Source organism: Triticum aestivum, chromosome 5A (assembly GCF_018294505.1).
Source record: "Triticum aestivum cultivar Chinese Spring chromosome 5A, IWGSC CS RefSeq v2.1, whole genome shotgun sequence".
In the NCBI taxonomy this organism is placed as follows: domain Eukaryota; kingdom Viridiplantae; phylum Streptophyta; class Magnoliopsida; order Poales; family Poaceae; genus Triticum; species Triticum aestivum.
In genome coordinates this window covers 628078228-628104449 of record NC_057806.1, presented here as the reverse complement: position 1 = coordinate 628104449, position 26222 = coordinate 628078228, and the positions used below count along the sequence as shown (strand labels likewise).

The following is a 26222-nucleotide window of genomic DNA, read 5'->3' as shown; positions in this document are numbered from 1 at the left end:
CTGCAACCCTAGACCATATCTGCCTACACCCACTACCGCACTATACCCTATACCAGACAGTATACTCAAATACTTCCTTGTATTGCTGCTTGGTGATACCCTGGCTGAGGAAAACGCTTATAAATCCGTGGAAATCCCACTAAATTCGCGATGTGGGACTAAAGTTTCCACTTTCCAGGTAGAGCTTACCCGTAGCAGCCGGCCGGCGTCTGCTCCCACTCAACCGCGAGTCCCGCTTCCGTCCGCCGTCGAGGAACTCGTGTCCGGCGTGGGGAACGACGGCGACGCGCCGATGCGGGAGCCCCGCGCTCCTCCTCCTCCTCCTCCCACGGTGGCCGCCGGCGGTCGTCCCCTCCCCTGCTCACTGGCCTCGACTCGAAGTGATCCTATCCTACACTCGCGGGATGGCGCGGCGAGGCTGGAAGGGAGGAAGAAGGAAGGAATGCGGCGGAGGAGGCTGCACTTCGGCGAGGGATTTGGGAGAGGAGACGGCCGGAGTTGAGATTGATGCACTTTTTTTTTTGAGGTCGATGCACCTCCGCACTCTATAACACGGCCGTGCAGGTGGATGGATATGGGCCCATAGAAAATACGGGCCGGGTCCTCCCATTGACGGCCCAGGTTACATGTCATGTGTGCTCGCGTGAGCCCGTGACCGTGAACGAGACGGACCAGGACCGCGTCCCTCTTGTAACGGGCGACGGCAGCCGAGATCCGCGGCGGCGGCGGCGCCCAGCCTCAGCCTCGCCGCCGCGGAGAGCCGGGGCAGAGAGGGGTCGGGGATGTTAGGAATGCGGGCGAGCACCGCGGTAGCATCTCTATCGCGGATGGGCACGGAGCCACGGACGCGCACCTCTACGGCGACCCGAACGACGCCGCCATCCCGACGCTCCTCCGCTCCCGCTTCCACGGCGACAAGTTCGACGCGCTCAACCACCTCCTCGCCCTCATCTCTCAGGGCGTCGACGTCGCCCACCTCTCCCCGCAGGTCCGACTAGCGTCCCCCTCCTCTCGTCTCGTCCATCTCACCCGGCCGATTCCGGCGACTGAATTGCGTGTGTGCTTGCGGCGCAGGCAGTCAAGAACGTGGTGGCGCAGTCGCTTGAGCTGAAGAAGCTCGTCTCTTCTACAGCTCTACCTGCTCCACTACGCCGGGAGGTAAGCTCAGCCCCCCGCCCTCATCTGCACTTCTCCCTCGCTCTGCCTTGTGATAGGTCGCTGCCAAATCCAAATAGATTCGTCTGCAATTTCTTCCCTGTGAGTTGAGACAGATCGAAGCTAATTAGTTGCAATCAGGCAAACTATTTTGTCCGAGGCAGTCTGAAACGTGTACAATCCTTCTCCGGTTAAAAACTTCCGCCGCGTTCAGCGTAGTGCATGGAGTGCAAAACTCTGACAAAATTAAATCTTGGCTGTTGGTAATCCTGGTTCTACTCCTACCTGAACAGACTTGATGTTCTGCACTTGTAGGTTAGAAATTAGAATGTGATGTTGCAATTGAGTTGTCTGAAAAAGTCTCAACCATATGCATTGTTTCTCTAGTGAAGAAACTGCGCCTGTCCCAGTATAGTGCAACGAGCGGCCAGCTTTGCTTTGCTTTGTGTGTGTGTGTGCGCGTGCGCGTGCGCGTGCATGTGCACGGGAGGCTGATGGCGCTGTCCGTGGCTATGGCTAACTACTGAGTATTCGTTAGGGTGAGATGGTAAAGATAGCTTACCTGATAAGATCTAACCAGTGCACCGTGCTTGCATGTTGTGTCCAATAATGTAGGTAGCATATATGGCTTTGGGATTATAACTCACTAGCTCAGTTCTCACATACTGAACTAGAAAGAATTTACGAGCGTCAGTAAGCTCATAACCTCAGAATTATGCTAGCCTTTCTGAACTGAATCGACGAGTCTTATACACTTTCTGAACTGAACCTGAATACCAAGGTGAGAGGCACCCTGTCTGTTTCCCTCTCCAATCTCTTTCTGGGTTTTTTCTTGGGGAATTTCGATGAGGCGGGGACGGGTCATTGAGGTGACCTGTGAGTTGGGTAGGCTGGCGTGTACTTGATTTGGTGGCGTCTCACGGGACTTAGCTCGGTTTCTTGTTTGCTTCAAGTAGGCTTGGTTATGGTGGTATGTGCAGTCGATAAGTAGTTCTTGCTTCATGAGATTCTGCTTAGTTCCTGTTTTCAAATATGGAGTAGTCTGGACAGAGCATTATGTTATTTTCCTTTATTGTTTGACTTTGGAGTAGTTGTAGCAAGGCCGATGATATTTCACATTTAATGAGTGACATAGATGACACAATTAATAGCTCTGATTCGACCGTGGACCTGTGGTAGAGACTGTTCGGCGCTGCTGGTCCGGGTCTAACAATTTAAACTAAAAAGTCTGGATATTGTTTGGGTAAACTTAACAACTAACGACTCTTTCATTTTATTGTCGCCCCTAACTGATGAACTCATAGTTGGAAATCATAAGTTATTAGAACTGTTGTATTTTACCTTGATGCTATCAGTACTCCTTTCTGTTAACTAGCCAAGAGGTAGATTTTGTCAGTACTTTTGAGTTGCTGGCATTCAGTATTACTTACGAAGACAACGCCTTCTCACCAGTGAGGCGGTTCTGCATGGACTATGTTTGGATTTACGTCTTTTGCCTACTGTTTACCACATGGTCAGTTCATCATCGACTTCCTCGGCTCCAGCAATTTTTGTTTCGCTTACTATTCTTCCCCCTTAGTATTACTAACTGGAGCGGTAGGCTATAGAAGCCACTCCCCGTCTGAAGTCTGAACCATTGTCCAGTAATGCGTAGGTGATCGCAATATGAATTTAGAATTGAGAAACTGATGTGCTATCAGTAAAATCATTACAACCAACGTGGATTTAAATCGATGATTGCTTATTAAGATTAGCTAATTCTTCTTAGTCTCTCTTTCATAGACATCACATTTTAACATCGCAACACGAGCAGAGGATTACTGTCCATTCATCCTTTGCTGAAGACACTGTGATGTTGAACAGTTGAGTTACATTCATATAGGTGCTACTGCCAAGGCTGGATTTGATTGCAGAATCCTACACCAGGAGCAGCGTCTGGCCACAACAGTTGTGGACCGGGAATGCAAGCCGGATCACCTCCATGTGGGCTGCTATTGCAAGGTTACGGTGCTGCACCATAGCTAACTCAGTAGGAGTAATTCATTCCCCGTCCAAGTATTTATTATTGATCATTGCTGCTTCATCTGTCTATTCTCATTGAACTAATATATTTACTGGCCTTTTGAATGTTTGGCTAATTCTTTTTTATCTTTTGGGCTTTTAAGGGAAGGAATGATGAATTTAGAAGAGTTAAATTTAGAGTTAGTGTAGTGTCTGCCCCGCAAGAAAAAAAGAGAATTGGCCAGTATCTCACGCCTATTGGACCCAATCTATTATGCTCACTAAATATAAATGCATGCTGTAAGACAAGGTCACATTGATGATTAGCATCTTTTGACAAAGGCATGTTAATTCACTGGAAAAATACTACGACACCTATGATTGAGTGTAGATGTCCACTCTTGGTTTTTGAGGACCACTTTAGGATGTGATCATTAGTGTTGCTTCACACCTTCTTGACATAACATAATGTATATTGTTACTAAACTAAAAGTCGAGCCTAAGCAATGTTAACTGGACTTCATGGAGTTATTAATAAGGAAATTACGTAATCTGATGTAGTATGTGTTAATTGATTATTATTATTTTCCATTGCAACACATGGGCATTTTGCTAGTTATATTTAAAAAACTGCAATTTCGTATCATTTGATTTTTTTTCCTAAATTCATCTAATATTTTCCTCCTTCCAATAATACTATTTTTATAAATTTTGGAGCCCTTTGCATGTATTGTTTATTGATTGTGTGTTAATTTTTTCCGATGAGTAGTAAACTTTTTTTGGAAGATTCAAGGACGTTTGACGAGTGACCAAAAGCATTGAAGACTTTGCAGAGCGAGGCAAGCAACCTACTTTGATCATGCTCAATCCATATTTGCACACACTTAGAATTATTTTTCATGCATAAAATATTGTTTACTAGTATTGATATGCTAAGTAAATTAGCTTGGGCTTAACTGTGCCCTATGTTCCTGATATTGCCGCACCTCTTTGACATTCTCAATTCCCAACTTTCTAACAATAGTACTACAAATACCAACTGGTTACCAATAAATGTGGTCATAGGTGCAAATTTAATAGTTATGCTTAGGCATGCTAGTCACATAAATCATAGGCTTGGGAAGAATCTTTGTTACTCATAACAAAAACCTAAGGGTGCCACTAATGCCCATCGGATAATTATGAAAATAAGGTTTTACAAAATGGAGATGAAGTGGAGATGTTTTTAAAAAGGCATAGTGCAAGTGCTGCAAGTCATATCAACCTTACATGTGCAAGCACATTACCCTATATGGGACGAGGCTAGACGAAGTACATTGGTGGATTATGAGATTTTAGATCTGTTGGTGATCATGATGATTATTACATTGGTGGATAAACCATAATTAATTAATCTTGAAACTATTTGGATTTAATTAGGTGATTGTGAATTTAAACAAAATTTCATGATGGGTTATGGAATTCTAGGTGGATTTACTTAGGTGATTGTGATCTTGAAGAGATAGTCAAAGATTTTGGTGGAATATAAAATTTTAGGTGTAGTTGATGTGCATGATGATTATTATATTGGTGGACAAACAAATTTTTAATTTTTGTTGTAACAATTTGGGTTTAGTTATGTGATCGTGATATTGAACCGAATTTTATGGTGGATTATGATATTTTAGATGGATTTAGTTATATTTTTCGGCGGATTACGAGATTTTAGGTCTAGTTGATGAGCATGATGATGATTATTGTATTGGTGGATAAATCGATCTTTAATTTATTTTGGAACAATTTGGATTTAGTTAGGTGATTGTGATCTTTACCCAAATTTCACGGTGGATTATGTGATTTTAGATGGATTTAGTTAGGTGATTGTGATTATAAGGAGATAGACAAAGATGCTCGGTGGATTATGACGTATTAGGTCTGATTGGTGATCATGTTGAAGCAAATTTCATGGTAGATGAGATTTTAGATGGATTTAGCTAGCTGTCTGTGATCTTGAGGAAATATTTAAATATGCTTAGTGGATTATGACATTTTAGGTCTGGTAGGTGATCATGATGATTATTATATTGGTGGATAAGCACATCATTAATTAATCTTGAAACCATTGTTGACAAAATTGTTAACTAGTAGTTGCTCGGTTGGCTGGCGAGTAGCGGATTAATAGGCTGGTCGGCAAGTTAATCCATAATCAGACGATTTATTAGTTTATCGGCTACTCGGTGACCCTATGAGTAGGGATTAATCGATCAGTTAACTGGTTAATCCGGAGAATTCTTGAACTGGGCCTGAAACAATTTAGATTTAGTAAGGTGATTGTGATTTTGAACCAAATCTCAGGGTAGATTATGAGATTTTTGTGGATTTGGTTAGGCGATTGTGATCTTGAAGAGATAGTCAAATATACTCGGTGGATTATAAGATTTTAGGCCTATTTGATGAGCATGATGATTATTATATTGGTGGGTAAATAGATTTTCAGTTTACCTTGGAACAATTTGGATTTGATTAGATGATTATAAGATTATAGGTGGATTTAGTAAGGTGATTATAATCTTGACTCAAATTTTATGGTCGATTATGATATTTTAGATGGATTTAGTTAGGTCGTTATGATCATGAGGAGATAGTCTAGATGCTCGGTGGATTATGAGATTTTAGGTTTGTTGGTGATCATGATGATTATTATATTTGTGGATAAACAATCATTAATTTATCTTAGGAGTTATTTGGATTTAGTTAGGTGATTGTGATTTTAAACTAAATTTCACGATGGATTATGACATTATAGGTGGATTTAGTTAGGTGATTGTGATCTTGAAGAGATAGTCAAAGATTTCAGTGGATTATAAGATTTTAAGCGTAGTTGATGTGCATGATGATTATTATATTGGTGGATAAACAGATTTAGTTACGTGATTGTGATGTTGAATCGAATTTCATGTTGAACTATGATGTTTTAGATGGATTTAGTTAGATGATTGTGATCTTGAGGAGTAGTCAAAAGTTGTTCGGTGGATTACGAGATTTTAGATCTAGTTGATGAGCATGATGATTATTGTATTGGTGGATAATAGATCTTTAATTTATTTTGGAACAACTTGGATTTAGTTAGGTGATTGAGATCTTTACCCAAATTTCACGGTGGATTATGAGATTTTAGACAGATTTAGTTAGGTGATTGTGATTTTAAGGAGATTGTCAAAGATGCTCGGTGCATTATGAAGTTTTAGGTCTTATTGGTGAACATGTTGAAGCAAATTTCATGGTAGATGGGATTTTAGATGGATCTAGCTAGGTGATTGCGATCTTGAGGAAATAGTTAAATATGCTCGATGGATTATGACATTCTAGGTCTGGTAGGTGATCAAGATGATTATTATATTGGTGGATAAGCACATCATTAATTAATCTTGAAACGTTTGTTGAGAAAATCGTTAAGGGGTAGCTGCTCGGTTGACTGTCGAGTACGGGATTAATAGGCTAATCGGCAAGTTAATCTATTAATCGGACGATTTATTAGTTTATCGGGTACTCGGTGACCCTACGAGTAGGGGTTAATTGGTCAGTTAACTGGTTAATCTGATGAATTCTTGAATAGGGCCTAAAATAATTTGGATTTAGTTACGAGATTCTTATTTTGAATCAAATTTCACGATTGATTATGAGATTTTTGGTGGATTTCGTTAGGTGATTGTGACCTTGAAAAGATAGTCTAGTATGTTTAGTGGATTATAAGATTTTAGTCCCATTTGATGAGCATGATGATTATTATATTGGTGGGTAAACATATTTTTAATTATCTTGAATCAATTTGGATTTAGTTAGGCGATTATAAGATTTTAGGTGGATTTTGTTAGGTGATTGTGATCTTGAGGAGATAGTCAAAGATGTTCGGTGGATTATTAGATTATAGGCCTAGTTGATGAGCATGATGATTATTATATTGGTGGATAAACTGATCTTTAATTTATTGTGAAAATTTTGGATATAATTAGGTGATTGTGATTTGCCCCAAATTTTATGGTGGATTATGAGATTTTAGATGGATTTAGTTATGTGGTTATGATCTTGAGAAGATAGCCTAAGATGCTCGGTGGATTATGAGATTTTAGGTTTGTTGGTGATCATGATGATTATTATATTGGTGGATAAACAATCATTAATTGGAGTTATTTGGATTTAGTTAAGTGATTGTGCTTTTAAACAATATTTAACGATGGATTTTGAGATTCTAGGTGGATTTAACTATATGATTGTAATCTTGAATTTAGTTATGTTGGAACAATTTGGATTTAGTTATGTGATTGTGACATTGAACCGAATTTTATGGTGGATTATGATATTTTAAATGGATTTAGTTGTGATATTGAGGAGTAGTCAAAGTTGTTCGATGGATTACGAGATTTTAGATCTAGTTGATGAGCATGATGATTATTGTATTGGTGGATAACTTGATCTTTAATTTATTTTGGAACAATTTGGATTTAGTTAGGTGATTATGATCATTACCCAAATTTCACGTTGGACTATGGGATTTTAGATGGATTGGTTAGGTGATTGTGATTTTAAGAAGATAGTCAAAGATTCTTGGTGGATTATAATATTTTAGGTCTTATTGGTGATCTCGTTAAAGCAAATTTCATATGGTAGATGAGATTTTAGATGGACTTAGTTAGGTGATTGTGATCTTGAGGAAATAGTCAAATATGCTTGGTGGATTATGACATTCTTGGTCTGATAGGTGATCATGATGATTATTATATTGGTGGATAAGCACATCATTAATTAATCTTGAAACCAATGTTGAGAAAATTGTTAACTGGTAGCTGCCCGGTTGGCTGGCGAGTACGGGATTAATAGGCTAATCGACAAGTTAATTGGCTATTCGGGGACCCTACGAGTAGGGATTAATCGGCCAGTTAACTGGTTAATTGGACGAATTCTTGAACAGGGCCTGAAACAATTTGGATTTAGTTGGGCGAGTCTTATTTTGAACCAAATTTCATGATTGATTATGATATTTTGATGGATTTAGTTAGGTGATTGTGATCTTGAAAAGATAGTCAAATATGTTCAGTCGGTTATAAGATTTTAGGCCCATCTGATGAGCATGATGATTGTTATATTGGTGGGAAAATAGATTTTAATTTATTTGGAACAATTTGGATTTAGGCTGGTGGTTATAAGATTTTAGGTGGATTTAGTTAGGTGATTGTGATATTGAGGAGATAGTTAGAGATGTCCGGTGGATTATGAGATTATAGACCTAGTTGATGAGCATGATGATTATTATATTGATGGATAAACATATCTTGGAAAATTTGGATTTAATTAGGTGATTGTGATCTTAACCCAAATTTCATGGTGGATTATGAGATTTGAGATGGATTAGTTAGGTGGTTATGATCTTGAGAAGATAGTCTAAGATGCTTGGTGGATTATAACATTTTAGTCGGATTTAGTTAGGTGATTGTGATTATAAGGAGAAAGTCAAATATGCTCGGTGGATTAGGAGATTTTAGGTGTGATTGGTGATCATCTTGAAGTAAATTTCACGGTAGATGAGATTTTAGGTGGATTTAGTTAGGTGATTGTAATCTTGAGGAGATAGTCAAATGTGCTCGATGGATTATAACAGTCGGTGATCATCATGATTATTATATTGGTGGATAAGCACATCATTAATTAATCTTGAAGCAATTTGGATTTAGTTAGATGATTGTCATTCTGAACCAAATTTCATGGTGGATTATGAGATTTTACATGGATTTAATTAGGTGATTGTTATCTTGAAGAGATAATCAAATATGTTCGGTGTATTATAAGATTTTAGGTCTAGTTGATGAGCATGATGATTATTATATTGGTGGATAAATAGATTTTCAATTTTTCTTGTAACTATTTTGATTTAGTTAGGTGATTATGATTAGAAGATTTTTGGTGAATTTAGTTAGATGATTGTGATCTTGAGGAGATAGTCAAAGATGTTTGGTGGATTAATGGATTATAGGCCTAGTTGATGAGCATGATGATTATTATATTGGTGGATAAACATATCTTTAATTTATCTTGGAAAATTTGGATTTAGTTAGGTGATTGTGATCTTGACCCAAATTTCATGGTGGATTATGTAATTTTAGATGGATTTTGTTAGGTGGTTGTGATCTTGAGAAGATAGTTTAAGATGCTCGATGGATTATGAGATTTTAGGTCTGTTGGTGTTCATGATGATTATTATATTGATTGATACACATCATTAATTAATCTTGAAACTATTTGGATTTAGTTAGGTGATTGTGACTTTAAACTAAATTTCACGGTGAATTATGAGATTGTAGGTGGATATTCGGGGGATTATAAGATTTTAGATGGTTCTTATATTGGTGGATAAACATATTTTAAATTTATCTTGGAACAATTTGGATTTAGTTAGGTGATTGTGACATTGAACCGAATTTCATGGTGGATTATGAGATTTTAGGTAGATTTAGTTAGAAGAGTGTGATCTTGAGGAGGTAGTCAAAAGTTGTTCGGTGGATTATGAGATTTTAGGTCTAGTTGATGAGCATGATGATTATTGTATTGGTGGATAAACAGATCTTTAATTTATTTTGGAACAATTTGATTTGGTTAGGTGATTGTGATCTTGAAGAGATAGTCAAACATGTTCGATGGAGTATGAGCGCTTTAGAGAGTTGAAGAAAAGGTTTATGAAAAGTTACCAGTCTTTGAGTTTAAGAAAAGGATATAGTAAAAAAATGTGCGATGGATTATATTGGTGGATATTATTTATGGATGGATTTCGAGCATTACCGATTACTTGAGTTATGAAGAAAGATACTCCCTTCGTTTCATAATGTAGTGCATATAAATTTTCTGAAAAGTCAAACTTAGCAAACTTTGACCAAGTTTAAGAAAAAAACTATCTATATCTACAATACTAAATATGTATAATATGAAATTTTAACTCACGATGTATACGATGATATGTATTTGGTATTCTAAATAAAAATGTTTTTTTCTTTAATTATGGTCAAATTTTGCAAAGTTTTTTTTCGAGAAAACGCAAAATAGTCTTTGCGTTTCATTTCATTGAAAAGAAGAGAAGGTACAGTCCTCCTAGGAGGTGGGGGTTACATGGGCTAGCACCCTATCAGTGAACATCCCAGTCAGTGGGAAGGACTACCCTGAGGCCCATAGCGCTGGCTTGTGCCCAACATTTGGCTTCGGCCTTAATCCTATTTACGAGTGTGTTAACCGAGGGTCGAGCGTTCTCGAAGACATACTCATTCCACTGCTTCCAGATCATCCAAGGAACTAGCATGACAATAGATTGCAGGCCTTTCCGTAGCGCATGTGGGGTCTGCCCTTTCGTTCGCTACCACCAGTCCGTAAGGTTGGGCTCGTTGTTCGGCGGCTGTGAAGGTATCCTCGCCCAGCCAAGGACATCGTGCCACATTGTCTCTAGGGCCTAATCGCAAAGGAGGCATCGTGGGTGGTGCTGTAGGCCACGACGGGCGAGTCGTTCTGCCGTCCAACACCGGTTTCTGGCTAGCCACCCAGTGAAAGAATCGGACGCGGCGCGGCACCCAGCTCTTCCAGGTAAGCTTCCAGGAGGGGCATTTCGTGGACCCGTGGAAGGTTGCAGCGTAGCAGGACTATGCCGTGTAGGTGCCACTTGCAGTCCATCTCCATATCATTCGGTCAGGCATGTGTGTTAAGCTGATCTGCTGCACGGCCTGCCATAGCATCAGGTATTGGCCAATCTCATGAATCCCGAGCACTCCTTGAATGTCACGAGCCCAAGCGTTGCACGCAAGGCCTGCGGCCACCGTTCTTGATTTGCGTCGCCGTTTGGGTATGCACTGGTAGAGTGTCGGTGCGAGTTCACGCACGGACTGACCGTTGAGCCATCTGTCATCCCAAAGCAGTGTCGTCAATCCATCGCCAAGCGCCATGGTCGTCGATGCGAAGAACAACGTGCGCTTCTCGCGGGAAAATTGGAGGTCGAGCCCATGCCATGCGCGGTAGGCGTCCGTGTGGGAGAACCACAGCCAGCGCAGGCGCAACGCGAGGCCAGCGCGCTCCAGGTCCTGGACCCCCAGCCCGCCGTACTCAAGCGGACGGCACACACGGCGCCAGTTGACGTGACAGTGTCCGCCGTTAGCAGCAGCGCGCCCAGCCCACAAGAAGCCGCACTGGATCTTTTCGAGCTGCCTCAGGGTCTTCTTGGGTGGCGCAAACGCGGGCAGTTTATGTATCGGGATTGCGGCGAGCACCGATTTGACCAAAACCAGCCGCCCGGTTTTGTTCATGAGCCAAGCTTTCCAAGTGGGGAGCTGGGCGGCCACCGAGTCGACGAGGGGTTGTAGTTGGGCGGCAGAGAGGCAGCGTAGCGTGAGCGGGATCCCGAGATAAGTAATGGGCAGCTTCGCTTTCGCACATCCCACCTGAGCAATTATAGCATCCGCCTCGGGGTCACCATTGAGGGTAGTAGCAGAACTCGTGGTATAGTTCACTCGGAGGTCGCTTGCTTCACTAAACAGGTTCAGGATCCCACGGACGGCCTCCACGTCGCCTTGCGTGGTATGGCAGAAGAGCATCACGTCATCGGCGTACAAAGATATGGCCGGAATGTCACGTCGGGGGTGCAGCCGCTCTAGGATGCCGGCGTCGTGGGCGCGGCTGATCAGGCGCCCAAGGATGTCCACGGCGAGCACGAAGAGCTGCGATGATACGGAGTCGCCCTGACGCAGCCCGCAGCTGTGCCAAATTGGCAGTCCCGGCTCACCATTGATCATGATTTGAGTGCTCGATGATGATAGCAAGATCGCAAGCCATTCCCTGAAGCGAGGTCTGAATCCGTACTCGCCAAGAACCTCAAAGAGGAAGGGCCAAGATAGGGAGTCGAAGGCTCGCGTTAGGTCAAGCTTGAGCATCACTCTCAGGACTCCTAGTTGGTGCAGCAGCTTCATCGATTGCTTGACGAGGGCAAAGTTGTCGTGCAGGCTCCGTCCCGGGATGAAAGCGTTTTGGTTGCGGCTAACCATATCTCCCAATCTGGGTGCGAGGCGGAGCGATAGCACCTTCTCGAAGATCTTCGCCACGAGGTGAATGAGGCATATTGGCCGGTAGTCGCGGAGCTGGCAGGCGTCTGCACGCTTCGGGAGCAATGTCAAGAGGGCTTGGTTGAGCTTGCTGAAGCCGCGACCGCGCAACTCAAAAAGTTGCTGGAAAACGTCGACGAAGTCTTGTTTAACAATGCTCCAGCAGGCCCGTAGGAATTCCGCGGTAAAGCCATCCGGTCCTGGCGCTTTACGGGCCGAGAGGCGCTTGACGGCATCCCAAATCTCCTCCGGGCTAAATGGTGCCTCGAGGTCGGTCAGGTCATGCGGCTTGATGAGCTACGATAGGTCCAGTGCGTGGTTGCGGGCGACGGAGGAGCCAAGTAGCTCGTCAAAGTGCATGAAGGCCGCTTGGGCCATTCCCTCCTGGTCAGTGATCGCGTGTCCTTAGACCACGAGGCTGAATATGTGGTTCTTCTGTCGGCGGAATGAGCATTGCCGATGGAAGAAGGTCATGTTAGCGTCACCGTCCTTGAGCGTGGTGATCCGCGCTCGCTGCCTCGCGATCGTGCGCTCGATAGAAGCCAGCCCCAAGTATGAGATCTTGAGCTGTTTTCACAGCCAATCCTCTCGGCGATAGGGTAGGTGAGGGTCCTGATGGTGGGCTTGTCGGAGCTCAGGCGTGCAGGGATCTGCTCAACAATCTCCAGAACGGCGGCGTGATGGATGTTGTCGGGGTGGTGTGTGCGCGCGGCCAGCTTGAACGTCGCAAGATTGGCCCTGGAGCACGTCCTGGGATGGAGGCGTTCGATCCAGCAGCTCGTACCCAGGACATGCTCGGCGCTGGACAGGTGCCAAGCCTGTGCCGGAACGCTGCGGAGCTCCAGCTCAACGTAGTACTCAAGCTCGCCGGAGCCAGCATGGGCGAGCTTACTCCATGGTCTGAGGGAGAGCGAGAACCGCGGCAAGTTGATGAAGTGCTCTCCGTTGAGGCGGCGCTTGGTGGTGTGGGAGCTGAAGAGGATCAAGAAATCCTCGGGATGGTGTTCGTGCACGGTGAAGTCGTCGTCGTCCAGCTCGAACGTGTTGATGAGCACGTCGGAGACCTCTGTGCCGGATACACGTGGTCGGTTGCCGGTGATGGAGGCGACCATTTCGCGGCTTAGGACCTCCTCAGCCTCCTCCATCTCGACGGAGTGTGCCATGATCACCCGCATGGGCTCGGGCTCCGACGTGCGAGGGGGGGGGGCAACGACTAGGGCGGTCGCCTGCGGCAGGGGTGGCGGCGGAGGTGCGGCCTGGCGCATGGCGGCGTCCATGGCAGAGGGGCCAACGCGGTTGTTGGTGGTGCGGGCACGTCCAGCGGCGTCGTGGCGCCTGCTTCCGCAGGAGCGTGAGTCGTGGCCAGACTCGAGGCATCGGCGGCAGCGGATGTCGTTGGGGCAGTCCCGAACCCAATGACGATGGCCAAGGCAGCGGAAGCAGAGCCCCGCGACCTTCTCTGGCGATGGGCTGCACCAGCGCAGCGGCGGAGGGCTTGGCCCGACCGGAGTGCGCGGGCGGCTTCTGCGGTGCCTGCATCGTGGCTGCTGGAAGCCGTCAGCATCGACGTGAACCCCGCCGGAGACGCGGTGCACCTCGGAACGGGGGCCGAGGCGGGTCGAGGCGGGCTGCCGAGGGGGCGTCGGGGCCGGCGGGGTCCGGGCGACGTTGCTGTAGGAACGTGGCGAGGGCTCGCTCTCCAAGTCGAACACGCTGCCACCAGAGGACACGCAGTCGCCGTCGGAGAGGGTCGCTCGGCGCCCAGCAGGGTCAGCACCGGAAGACGCCATGGCGGGGGCTGAGGAGGCTGGGGAAGGGGCTCGGGGTTGGGTGAAGGGCCGCCGACGAGGATTCAATGGCAGCCGGGCTAGAGGTGGGAGAGAGCTAGGTGGGGGTGGGAGCGGAGCATGCTCACCAAGCTCCACACGTCGTCCTGTAAACACCAAACCTGGCTCTTCTTTTGCAAAGTTTTGACTTTTGAAAAAAATCTATACGCACTACATTATGGAACTAAGGGAGTAAGAAGTTTGAATGGACGTCCAAGTGTCAAGAGAGCTTTCGAGAGTTCAAGAAAAGGTTAACTGCCGCTTCGTTCGTAGCCACCGCCGGAGTTTTGAAGTTACTGTGAGGCATCTAAGCATGGACTTCTTTTTGTCTTGATGTAAGAAGGAAGAGTCGTAGCCTATCTATCAAGGCAACATCGTCCTCATGATGAGAATTACCCTAACAATGATTTGGGTCTAGTAGCAGTAGTGCATGCTCTTAAGACATGGCATTAGTACTTCATAGGTAATCTCTTCAAGATCTACACGGAATGCAATAGCTTTACGTTTGTCTTCTGCCAGATGGACTTGACCACTATGACTTTGGTATCTATTACCATCTTGATAAGGCTAATGTCGCCGTGGATACCATCAACAGGAAGCCATGTCCCTGCTATACCTTGACCAAGCAAAGCAACCAGTGCTACATTAAGGCTTCGAGAAATTTGGCGTAGAGCTAGTCAGTAGTGTCCATCTCGCAAACTTTGAGATTAGACCCACTTGAATAAAGAAGAATAGAAGAAATCAAGAAAATGATCAAGTAAGGCAGAGCCCTGGATTCTCAAAAGACGGCCACAGAGTTCTTTGGTTTGGAGGTCGCATCTGCGTACCTAACCAAAAAGGTATGAAGAAGTGGAATCTACCAGAAACTCGTGGCACCACTTTATTCCATCCACATAGGGAGTACCCAAGTTATACCAGGACCTCAAGAAGGAGTTCTTGGTTGGACAGAATGGAGTTTTATATAGCCCCCCTACTTACCAATGTCAAGTCAAGGCCATGATTCTATTTGGGTCATAATTGACCATTTGCCTAAGCTTGTCATCCTCCCATTAAGACTTCACACCAAACATTTGCGAGCCGACTGGCTGATAACAACCTCTTCCAGATTTTAACTCTCCATGAAGTTCTCAAGAAGGTTGTTACAGGTATCGAGTTTACCTTCAGACCTTGGAGATACCCAAGAAGCTATGGTAATCAAATATTTCATCAAACCCGACCTCTGCTAAGACAACCACCGAGGTGTCGACCCCCACACCTATCCAACTTACATGAGATCTCGACTTCTTGTCCTTGCTAAAGCTATATGTCAGAAGCTGCATCATCGAGTACCTCTGTTATTAAGGAGATAGTTGAAGCTGTTTGATGGATTATGAGATTTTCGGTCTAGTAGGTGAGTATGGTGATTATTATATTGGTGGATAAAATAATCATTAATTAATCTTGGAATAATTTGGATTTGGTTAGGGTGAACCAAATTTCATTATGGATTATGAGGTTTTAGGTGGATTTAGTTATGTGATTATTATCTTGAGGAGATGGTCAAATAAGTTCGATGGATTATGAGAATTTATGTCTAGCAGATGAGCATGATGATTATTATATTGGTGGATAAACAATTTTTTAATTAATCTTGGAACAATTTGGATTTAGTTAGGTGATTGTGATCTTGAACCAATTTTCATGATGGATTATGAAAGATGAAACAGAATCTTCAACAACCAAAATGGATGTTAAAAAGCACATATATTTTTATGATAAAGGGTGACGATGTCCCAACCTAGGGATCTCTCACCACGTCGGTTCCCAGCCTCGTGGGCTTGGCTGAGGACCCCTAGGTCGGTTCCGCCTGGGGCCACGTTGGCGGCCCATAACTATTATACGGAAGACTCTAGAAACTTGTAGTACAAGCCGAAGATGCCAGAGCCCGGGGGCCCCTACCTCCACTGATGTAGCCAACTAGGATCTGTAACCCTAGGACCGGGCTCATCGATAGAACATAATATAATCCCTTGGTGTTCACTTGTACTTTGTACACACCCCAATCGCAATATACAAGAGCAGGAGTTGGGTATTACCTCGATCATGAAGGCCTGAACCTGGGTAAAAGCTCGCCTCCTCTTACCCAGCCTAATCGCCTAGCCGGGATACTCTAATCTGCGGAAATTGTCTCCGATAGTGGTGGCCCATGCCGGCCCGCTAGGTGAACTCAGAGGCTTGATGGGTGTTCAAAATGAATCCAGCGCAATCTATGTGCCAGGACACAGCGGCGCACCGGCAAAAAACTTATGCCTGGTCCACGAGCCAGATCACAACTTCTGGCGATCTGGCCAGCACGGCCTCCCGGCGTATTGACAAGTCCAAGTCCCGTCACCAAGATTGCCATCGGCCTCTGACCGGCGAGGGGGCTGCTCAGACGATTTACCAGCCCAATTCTGCTTGGGGGCACGCCACACGGCCCGATGTACCACACGGTTCGCCTCGTACGAGACCTTAGAGAGATATCAACTTGGCTGCGTGTCCAAGCTGTGGACAGACACCGGCCAGCCTTCAGCAAGAATGATCAGGCAGCCGGCCTAAACGATGCATGTTATACCATAGAAGCCATCTGATCAGCAACGGCGGGTCCATCTATGATGTATCCGCCCTGCTTCTCGGATAAGATCATTGTTCGTCCCTTCCTGTCAAACTTCAAGATCACCAATGGTGACAAGTACGATGGTGACACGGATCCCGCGATTTGGATCTCGGATTGCATCTTTGCAATCCAGGTTGCTAACGGCGATGACTACCATGTAGTGAAGCATCTTCCCCTCATGCTGAAAGGACTAGCACGAGCTTGGCTTCCCACCCTCCCTTCGGGTTGATCAGAAGCTTGGAGGACCTTCGGGTTGAGTTCATGGCAAACTTCTGAGGTACATATGTCCAGCCTGCTGATGCCAGCGACCTGAGCATCATGAAGCAAGGGAAGAATGAGTCAGTACGTAGCTGCTAGACTGATTCTTGGAAAAGAAAAACGAGATTGTTGACTGCAACGATGTCGAGGCCACCGCTACTTTTAAGCACGACTCCAATGATGAGTTCCTCTCCTGGGACTTCTGTCACTTCAAAGCCAAGATCATGCTAGATCTCATGGAGATGATGACTAGATTTTGCGCTGGTGAGGACACATGGCTCGCCAAAAAAATGGTCGTGGAGAAGACCCCCGGGCCGTCCGATACGAAGGACGGGAACGGGAAGTCTAGGCGCAACCGCGGGAACAAGTGTCAGGCTGGCGGTGGAGAGGTTGTTTCAAGGAAAGAAAGGCGAGGGCAGCAACTCGACCCTGGATAAGATCCTAGATCGACCCTGCAACACCCATGGTCCGAAGAATGACGGTGACCCTCCTGCAACCCACACAAACCAGAACCGTTGGGTCCACAAGAAGGCCGTGCAGTCCAGCAAGGGCAATGCCGACAAGCCAAATCCTTGCAATAATGATGACGAGGACAACCCGCAGCCCGGAAAAGGCAACGGGCGGTCAGAAGCAGTTCCCACTGCAATAAAGTATCTGAATATGATTTATCCATCTCACACCTCAAAAAAAGAGTGAAAGTGCGCCCTCCGCGAGGTATATGCCGTGGAGTTCGCTGAGCCGAAGCACAACCCTTTTTCAGAAATTCTGATCACCTTTGATCTACGTGACCATCGGACCATCATCCCCTATGGTGGAACTGCCGCACTCATTCTGGACCCAATTGTTGATGGTTTCCACCTTACCAAGGTCCTGATGGACGGCGGCGGCAGCTTGAACCTCATCTATGCCGAAATATTGAAGAAGATGCAGTTCGACGAGTGGCGCATTGAGACAATCACGACCCAGCTCAAGGGTATCATCCTAGGCATGGAGGCCCGTTGCATCGAAAGGGTCACCCTTCAGAAGCGGCTACCACACCCTCCTAGGTCGGACCTCAATTCAGCTTTGTACCACACTATGCTTGCTTGAATCTCAAGATGTCGGGCCCTAACAGTGTCATCACCATCTACGGGAACATCGAGCGGTCTTTGAAGACTGAGTAGACCAGTTGGCCCTAGGCAGCCGAGGCAGTTGCTGGAGCCCTGACAGTTGAGGAGCTTGCCGACATGCGGTCCAAGGACGACATTATACTCACCAAGCGCACCAAGTCGATGTCATTCCTGCCGACCAGGAGATCCAAAAGTTCCAAGTGCACTCCGAGGATCCGACCAAGACGGCCTTGATGGTATGGTCGTATGGTCGGGGGAGGGGAGGGGGGCGCTTTTATTAACTCAAAATGTTTCATCAAGCAGATACAATCACATTGAGCGACACTCGGCCTTTGCATAGATAGGATACAAACAAGTTTGAGAAAGAGAGTAAATAACTAAAACGACATATTGGCAAACTTCTGAGGTAAATAAGTAGCATGTGCATTACTCCGCCTATGTCTTCTAGGCATAGCCGGTCCCAAGCCCGGGTAAAGGAGGAGGGTTGTGATAGGCTTGGCGAGCCAACGTAAAAACTAGCCAGTCCCATAGGTATGAAACCCATTTGAGCAAGAGTAGTACTAGGATGGGCGACCTCCTGGGAAGTCCTTGTGAAAGGGTTTCATATCTAGCCTACCCCAACTTGTTTGGGATAAAAGGCTTCGTAAGTGTAAGTGACATATTGGCAGCGGTAAAATGCTCATTGATATAAATGAAAAGCAGAGCCAACGTCAAAGGCCCATGTATATGTTGCTACATAGCCCAAGCCATTGAAAACCGTTGACTTGTAGCAAATCGCATTGGAGAAGAGGCCAAGACAGGTTTTAGAACTAAAGAAACAACTTTTATAGTAACTAATGAAGAAATATAAATAGGTATATACAAGTCAGAATCAACAGCTTCTTTGTTTTGCTTCATCTTATCTCTACTGAACTTGATAGCATGATGCAGTGATGTTGCAGCCTCCCTCATGAGCAGTATCATATGTATATTTGATCAATACAAAAGTAATTTGAGATAGTTATAACTACAGAAAATCTCCTGGCTACTTAGCTAAAGGTTCACTGTGCTATCTTTTAAAAGTGAGGATTTTGTTCATGATCTCAGCAAAGTAAATAAATACAGTAACAAAACAAATCATTTTTGTGGTCACTGGTCACTAATAACACCAAAAGAAGTTGAGAGGAACTGCAGCAAAGAGCAGTGTTTCTAACATATCATACTATCAAAAAGAATATCTTCATGATGTTTCCAATTGATAGTGCCCAGAAAAATTGGAGTAAGAAACTAGGAATATGTTCTCAATACTATTTTAGTACAACCACTCACACAAAAAAAAATCAGGACTTCTAATCTGCCAGCAAGTTTCATCTTGCTAACAGATAAGTAACATTTTAGGCAATTTGGTTTGCATTTGATGAGTGCCCAGCAAGTTTCATCTTGCTAACAGATAAGTAACATTTTAGGCAATTTGGTTTGCATTTGATGAGTGCCGTCAGACTGAAAGTAATGCACATGCTACTTATTTTGCAGTTTGCACCATGCATATGAATGTAAATCTAAATTAAGTTTTTTAAGCGAGGAATTAAGATTATTTTCATGTGCAGTAGATTATCTGATTGTGCATCCTCATGATGAATAACTCCGCCTATGTTGTCTCAACATAGCCGATCCCAAGCACGGATAAAGGAGGAGGGTTGTGATAGGCTTCGCGAGCCAACGTAAAAACTCAGCCAATCTTATGAAGATGAAACCAAAAAGATTTTTGTTGGGCGTAACCCTCTCAGCGACGCGTCACATCAGAACCCGGGTGTGGTGTCAAATGGGCAAGGGCCGGGCCGTCACCCCCTTGGTGGCGTGCCGTATCTTGTCTGGATACGGTGGCAAGTGGGCGAGGATCGGGTCGTCGCATCCTTAGTGGCGCACTACATCGGTGCCCGGATGTATTGGAAAATGAGGAAGGGTCTTCGCATTTGACTCGACGAGTGCGAAGGTTAAGGAAGCTAGCCGAACCTAGGAGGATTCACTTAGGTTGCTGGAACGTAGGGTCTCTAACAGGGAAGCTTTGGGAGCTAGTTGATGCAACGGTGAGGAGAGGTGTTGATATCCTTTGCGTCCAAGAAACCAAATGGAGGGGACAGAAGGCGGAGGAGGATACCGGCTTCAAGTTGTGGTACACGGGGATGGCTGCAAAGAGAAATGGCATAGGCATCTTGATCAACAAGAGCCTCAATTATGGATTGGTAGACGTCAAGAGACGTGGGAACCGGATTATCCTGGTCAAGCTGGTAGTCGGGGACTTAGTTCTCAATGTTATCAGCGCGTATGCCCCGCAAGTAGGCCACAATGAGAACACCAAGAGGGAGTACATCTAACACAGGTTTTGAAGGGGTGCATGGGGGCTTTGGCTATGGCATCAGGAATCAAGGAGAATATGTCTTAAGCTTTGCTCTAGCCTACGACATGATTGTAGCTAACACCCTCTTTAGAAAGGGAGAATTACATCTGGTGGCTGTTAGTAGTGGCCAACACTCTAGCCAGATTGATTTCATCCTCTCGAGAAGAGAAGATAGGCGTGCGTGCCTAGATTGTAAGGTGATACCTGGAGAGAGTGTTGTACCTCAGCATAAGCTGGTGGTTGCTGACTTTCGTTTTCGGATTTGTGTCCAGCGGGATAAGTGTGCCAAAGTCGCTAGAACGAAGTGGTGGAAACTCAAGGGAGAGGTAGCTCAGGCATTCAAGGAGAGGGTCATTAAGGAGGGCCCTTGGGAGGAAGGAGGGGATGCGGAAATGTGTGGATGAAGATGGCGACTTGCATTCGTAAAGTGGCCTCGGAGGAGTTTGGAGTGTCCAGGGCAAGGAGAAGCGAAGATAAGAATACCTGGTGGTGGAATGATGATGTCCAGAAGGCGATTAAAGAGAAGAAAGATTGTTTCAGACACCTATACCTGGATAGGAGTGCAGACAACATAGAGAAGTACTACAAGATGGTGAAGAAGGCCGCAAAACGAGCTGTCAGTGAAGCAAGGGGTCGGGCGTATGAGGACCTCTACCAACGGTTAGGCACGAAGGAAGGCGAAGGGACATCTATAAGATGGCCAAGATTCGAGAGAGGAAGATGAGGGATATTGGCCAAGTCAAATGTGTCAAGGACGGTCAGACCAACTCCTGGTGAAGGACGAGGAGATTAAGCATAGATGGCGGGAGTACTTCGACAAGCTGTTCAATGGGGAGAATGAGAGTTCTACCATTGAACTGGACGACTCCTTTGATCAGACCAGCATGCGTTTTGTGCGGCAAATCCAGGAGTCTGAGGTCAAGGAGGCTTTAAAAAGGATGAAAGGAGGCAAGGAGATGGGCCCTGATTGTATCCCCATTGAGGTGTGGAAAGGCCTCGGGAACATAGCGATAGTATAGGTAACCAAGCTTTTCAACCTCATTTTTCGGGCAAACAAGATGCCAGAAGAATGGAAACGGAGTATATTAGTACCAATCTTCAAGAACAAGGGGGGTGTTCAGAGTTGTACTAATTACCGTGGAATTAAGCTGATGAGCCATACAATGAAGCTATGGGAGAGAGTCATTGAGCACTGCTTAAGAAGAATGACAAGCGTGATCAAAAATCAGTTTGGTTTCATGCCTGGGAGGTTGACCATGGAAGCCATTTTCTTGGTACGACAACTTATGGAGAGAGACAGGGAGCACACGAAGGACTTGCTTATGGTGTTCATTGACTTGGAGAAGGCCTGTGATAAGATACCGTGGAATGTCATGTGGTGGGCCTTGGAGAAACACAAAGTCCCAGCAAAGTACATTACCCTCATCAAGGACATGTACGATAATGTTGTGACAAGTGTTCGAACAAGTGATGTCAACACCGATGACTTCTTGATTAAGATAGGACTGTATCAGGGGGTCATCTTTGAGCCCTTATCTTTTTGCGTTGGTGATGGATGAGGTGACAAGGGATATACAAGGAGATGTCCCATGGTGTATGCTCTTTGCGGATGATGTGGTGCTAGTTGATGATAGTCGGACGGGGGTAAATAGGAAGTTAGAGTTATGGAGACAAACCTTGGAATCAAAAGGGTTAGGCTTAGTAGAACTAAAACCGAGTACATGATGTGCGGTTTCAGTACAACTAGGTGTGAGGAGGAGGTTAGCCTTGATGGGCGGGTGGTGCCTCAGAAGGACACCTTTCGATATTTGGAGCAATGCTGCAGGAGGATGGGGGTATTGATGAAGATGTGAACCATCGAATCAAAACCGGATGGATGAAGTGACGCCAAGCTTCTGGCATTCTCTGTGACAAAAGAGTGCCACAAAAGCTAAAAGGCAAGTTCTATAGGACGACGATTCGACCCGCAATGTTGTATGGCGCTGAGTGTTGGCCGACTAAAGGGTGACACGTTCAACAGCTAGGTGTGGCGGAGATGCGTATGTTGAGATGGATGTGTGGCCACACGAGGAAGAATCGAGTCCGAAATGATGATATACGAGATAGAGTTGGGGTAGCACCAATTGAAGACAAGCTTGTCCAACATCGTCTGAGATGGTTTGGGCATATCCAGTGCAGGCCTCCAGAAGCTCCAGTGCATAGTGGGCGGCTAATGCGTGCGGAGAATGTCAAGAGAGGTCGGGGTAGACCGAATTTGACATGGGAGGAGTCCGTTAAGAGAGACCTGAAGGGTTGGAGTATCACCAAAGAACTAGCTATGGACAGGGATGCATGGAAGCTTGTTATCCATGTGCCAGAGCCATGAGTTGGTCGCGAGATGTTATGGGTTTCACCACTAGCCTACCCCAACTTGTTTGTTGTTGTTATTGTTGTTGTTGTTGTTGTTGTTGCATAACCTGAGCCTACAATATCATAAACTCATGTAATTTTGCTCATAACATCAGAAAATGATGTATGAATTTTATTTGTTGTTTCTTTCATTCCATGCTTGCTGAATCAGTTGCTTGACCATTTTACCAACAAGCAATTAGGCTTCATGAGTTTTATCTATCGACTATATATGTTGGAAGTAATTTTGTTGGAATTGCAACGGGTGCACCTTCAAAGATCATCTTCAAAAGTATAAGCACACCGAAGAGAGTGCAGACTGCACCGAAAAGAACCTTGCAGTATCCCAGGCTCTTGCGTCAAAAGTGCTCAGCAACGCCAATGTCCACCTAGTTTTAATGGATATGCTGGTGGCCTTTGGCATCGATGACGCCCCCGGCATATGCAGGCGACTCAGGAGCGAGACTCTGAGCACTTCAAAGCCCTGCCTGATCACCATCGTCGTGAAAGGGCATACCTCGGAACCACTGGATCTCACTGCCAAGGTGAATTCCGAAGATACGGTGCTTGCCCTAAACCTCCTGAACAGAGTCCGTAGAGATCATAGAGTGAAGGGCCACTTTCAAGTTCTGCACCTATGGTTTCAAATGCGCTGAGGGCTTGGAGTAACACGACACATTCTCGTACATTCTCACTGCAGATAGGATTAACATGAGAGATGAAACAACTCAGAATCTGAAGAGCAATGGAAGTCGAATCAGCAACTAGCTGCGGCCTGTAGCTTGTTCACCACCATCAGACAATCTGAAACCAGAATCATCACCTTCGCTGGTAGCCTTCTGACAGAGCAAAATGCAGACCTTGGTCAAATCGCTATTGCTTCAGCCAGTGAGCCAGGACATCACCACCCCCACGCCCATCATTTGATCATCAATGAAACACTGCATCATCAGCATTACAGGTAACCATCTTAACACTGACGGTGATGGCACTCACACCTAGAGGTAGACACCGCGGAAATAAGACGCTGTTGGATAATATCAATATAAGCCCCCTGATCTTATGCACAGCCCTTCACGGAACAGGATCGCCTTTGCTGTTCCGAGCCTCGTTGCATGCGTCCCATGGAAACCGACACGTAACAGCAATAGCAGTGGATGTTTCTTCTTTTTTACTAGAGTTGTTTCGACAGTAACATGCTTTCGATTATGAGGCAAATGAATGGTTCAAGTCACTATATGTTGCGGTTCCAGGATACTTTGAGCGCTTCGAAGCATTGGTTTGTAGATATATTACTGTTAGGCATTCAAATGTACCAGATTAAGCAAGGGAAAAATCTATCTTGCTCCCAGGAAAAGTGTTTCGTAGAAATGCAGCGGTTATGGGCATTTCAGATTCGTGATTTGATCTTCAGCACGAACTGAAAGGAATGGTTCCTTGAGAAGTTGGAACAAGTAATTGCAGTCTTTCTTGTGTCCTGAAGATGGTAAGCAGTTGCACTGTTGACTCAGCTATCATTTTTGTTTCTCTGGAGTATCGATCATATATATCCGGGGACCTGACGTCGCGGGCACATCACCTTTACCTGATGATCTGAGATGCCAATTGTGCCAAGCCTAAGTGTGAAGGTAACATTTGTCTTCCTCTGGTTTCGAATGCTACTTTTGCCGATACTGTAGAGTAACAGAACAGATTGTTGTACATTTCTTACGCCCTTTTTTATTTTATTTTTTCTCAAAGTTAGATTGATCTTTTTGTCGAAGTGATGGCAACCTTGTTGTTACAAAATGCTTGACAGAATCTGCAAGACTGCAACGGTTCACTACCGCCAGCGTCGAGCGGACCCGGAGGAACTCGGCGTTGAATGGCGGCAGAGCTCACCCCAGCAGTGGAGCTTGATCCCAGATCCATGGAAGCAAGCAAATCTTCACGGATGTATGCCATCCCTTTGCAGCAATCTAAGCTCGGGTGGAACTTGGGGGAGCAGATACATCATGTTATACGTGACCTGAGCGGTGGCTCCTGCTGCTAGATGGTGATATTACGTAGTTGCATGAGATTACTGGAGGAGGCAATAAATTTCAGACGTAAATGAACAGGCGCCAGATTCGAGTAACCAGAATGTTGGATCATGGTGATGCTTCTTGTCACTTTATATCATGACTAGAGTTGCTCTGACACCATGTGCACTGAACCTCAGAATTATGCAGCAGCCGCAGCAGTTGTGTGCATGTCAAACTAGTGGTTTGATTTGATTTGCAGCAAAGACTGAAGGGAATGGGTGAGGAACTGTGGAATAAATAAATTTTGCCAAGAATTGTCAGTTTTTGATGTGTTTCTGTGGATCATCGGCTGTATATAGAGTTTGGGAGACCTGACATCGCCGGCACATCGCCCAGTGTGCCAAGCTTGAAAGCAACATTCGTCTGAGCGAGCGAGATCTGTATACTGTGTGGTGATGCAGTCAGAGTCAGGTCACCAACGGCGGCGAGTGTGAACATTTGCCTCTGTGAGCAAGCAAAGTGAGATCCGTGTGTTGAGTCAGGAGACAGGGACCGTCCTGCTCTGACTGCTACTGCTGCTGCACTGGTGTTGTTTCTTGTCACTCCTTGGATGTATCCGTCGGCGGAGGCGACTGATCATCCATTCACGCATGGCTCCGCCTCCTCCTGTGTGGACACGGTGGACTAGTGAGCAGCATCTTGTTGGCATCGCACTAGTGCGTACTGCTCGGAGAAAAGAAAATCAAACACAACAGGACTGGTTTCGAATGAGCCGAGGGCTTGGAGTAACACAACGGATACCTGTACATTCTGAGTGCAGATACGATTAGCATGAGGAAAAACAACTCTGTATCTGAAGAGAAATGGAAATTGAATCAGCAACTAGCTGCAGCCTGTAGCTTGTTCACCAGCCAAAATCACTACTCGTCGGTAGCCTTCCGACAGAGCAAATTGCAGACCTTGGTGAAACCGATATTGCTTCAGCCAGTTCTGGGTGACACCTTGAAGAGTGTGGTGAAAGCGAACCAGGACATCACCACCCCCACGCCCATCATCAAGGTGGTGATGTAACACTGCAGCATCAATCAACATTACTAGTAACCATCTTTGGCACTGACGATGATGGCTCACACCTAGAGGTAGGTAACAGCCATAGCACCGGATGTTTCTTCTTTTTGACAAGAGTTGTTTCCACATTAACTTGGATTATGAGGTAATCAGTTGTTTAAACTCACTATATCTTGCGGATACTTTGAGCTCCTCTCGAAGCATTGGTTTGTAGATATATTACTGTTGGTCATGCAAATGCACTAAAAAACCTGTGTTGCTGCCTCCCCTGTAAAGAAATATAAAGGCGTTTCGATCA

General features: G+C 45.3%; 1 long non-coding RNA gene across 1 annotated transcript; it reads left to right on the top strand.

Annotated features, from left to right (window-relative positions):
• Positions 1-17: 17 nt before the first annotated feature.
• LOC123105464 (uncharacterized) lies at positions 18-26222 on the top strand. Its single transcript, XR_006450847.1, has 5 exons — positions 18-988; positions 1075-1158; positions 3038-3156; positions 3926-24481; positions 24652-26222. It is a non-coding gene; the product is annotated as an uncharacterized lncRNA (long non-coding RNA).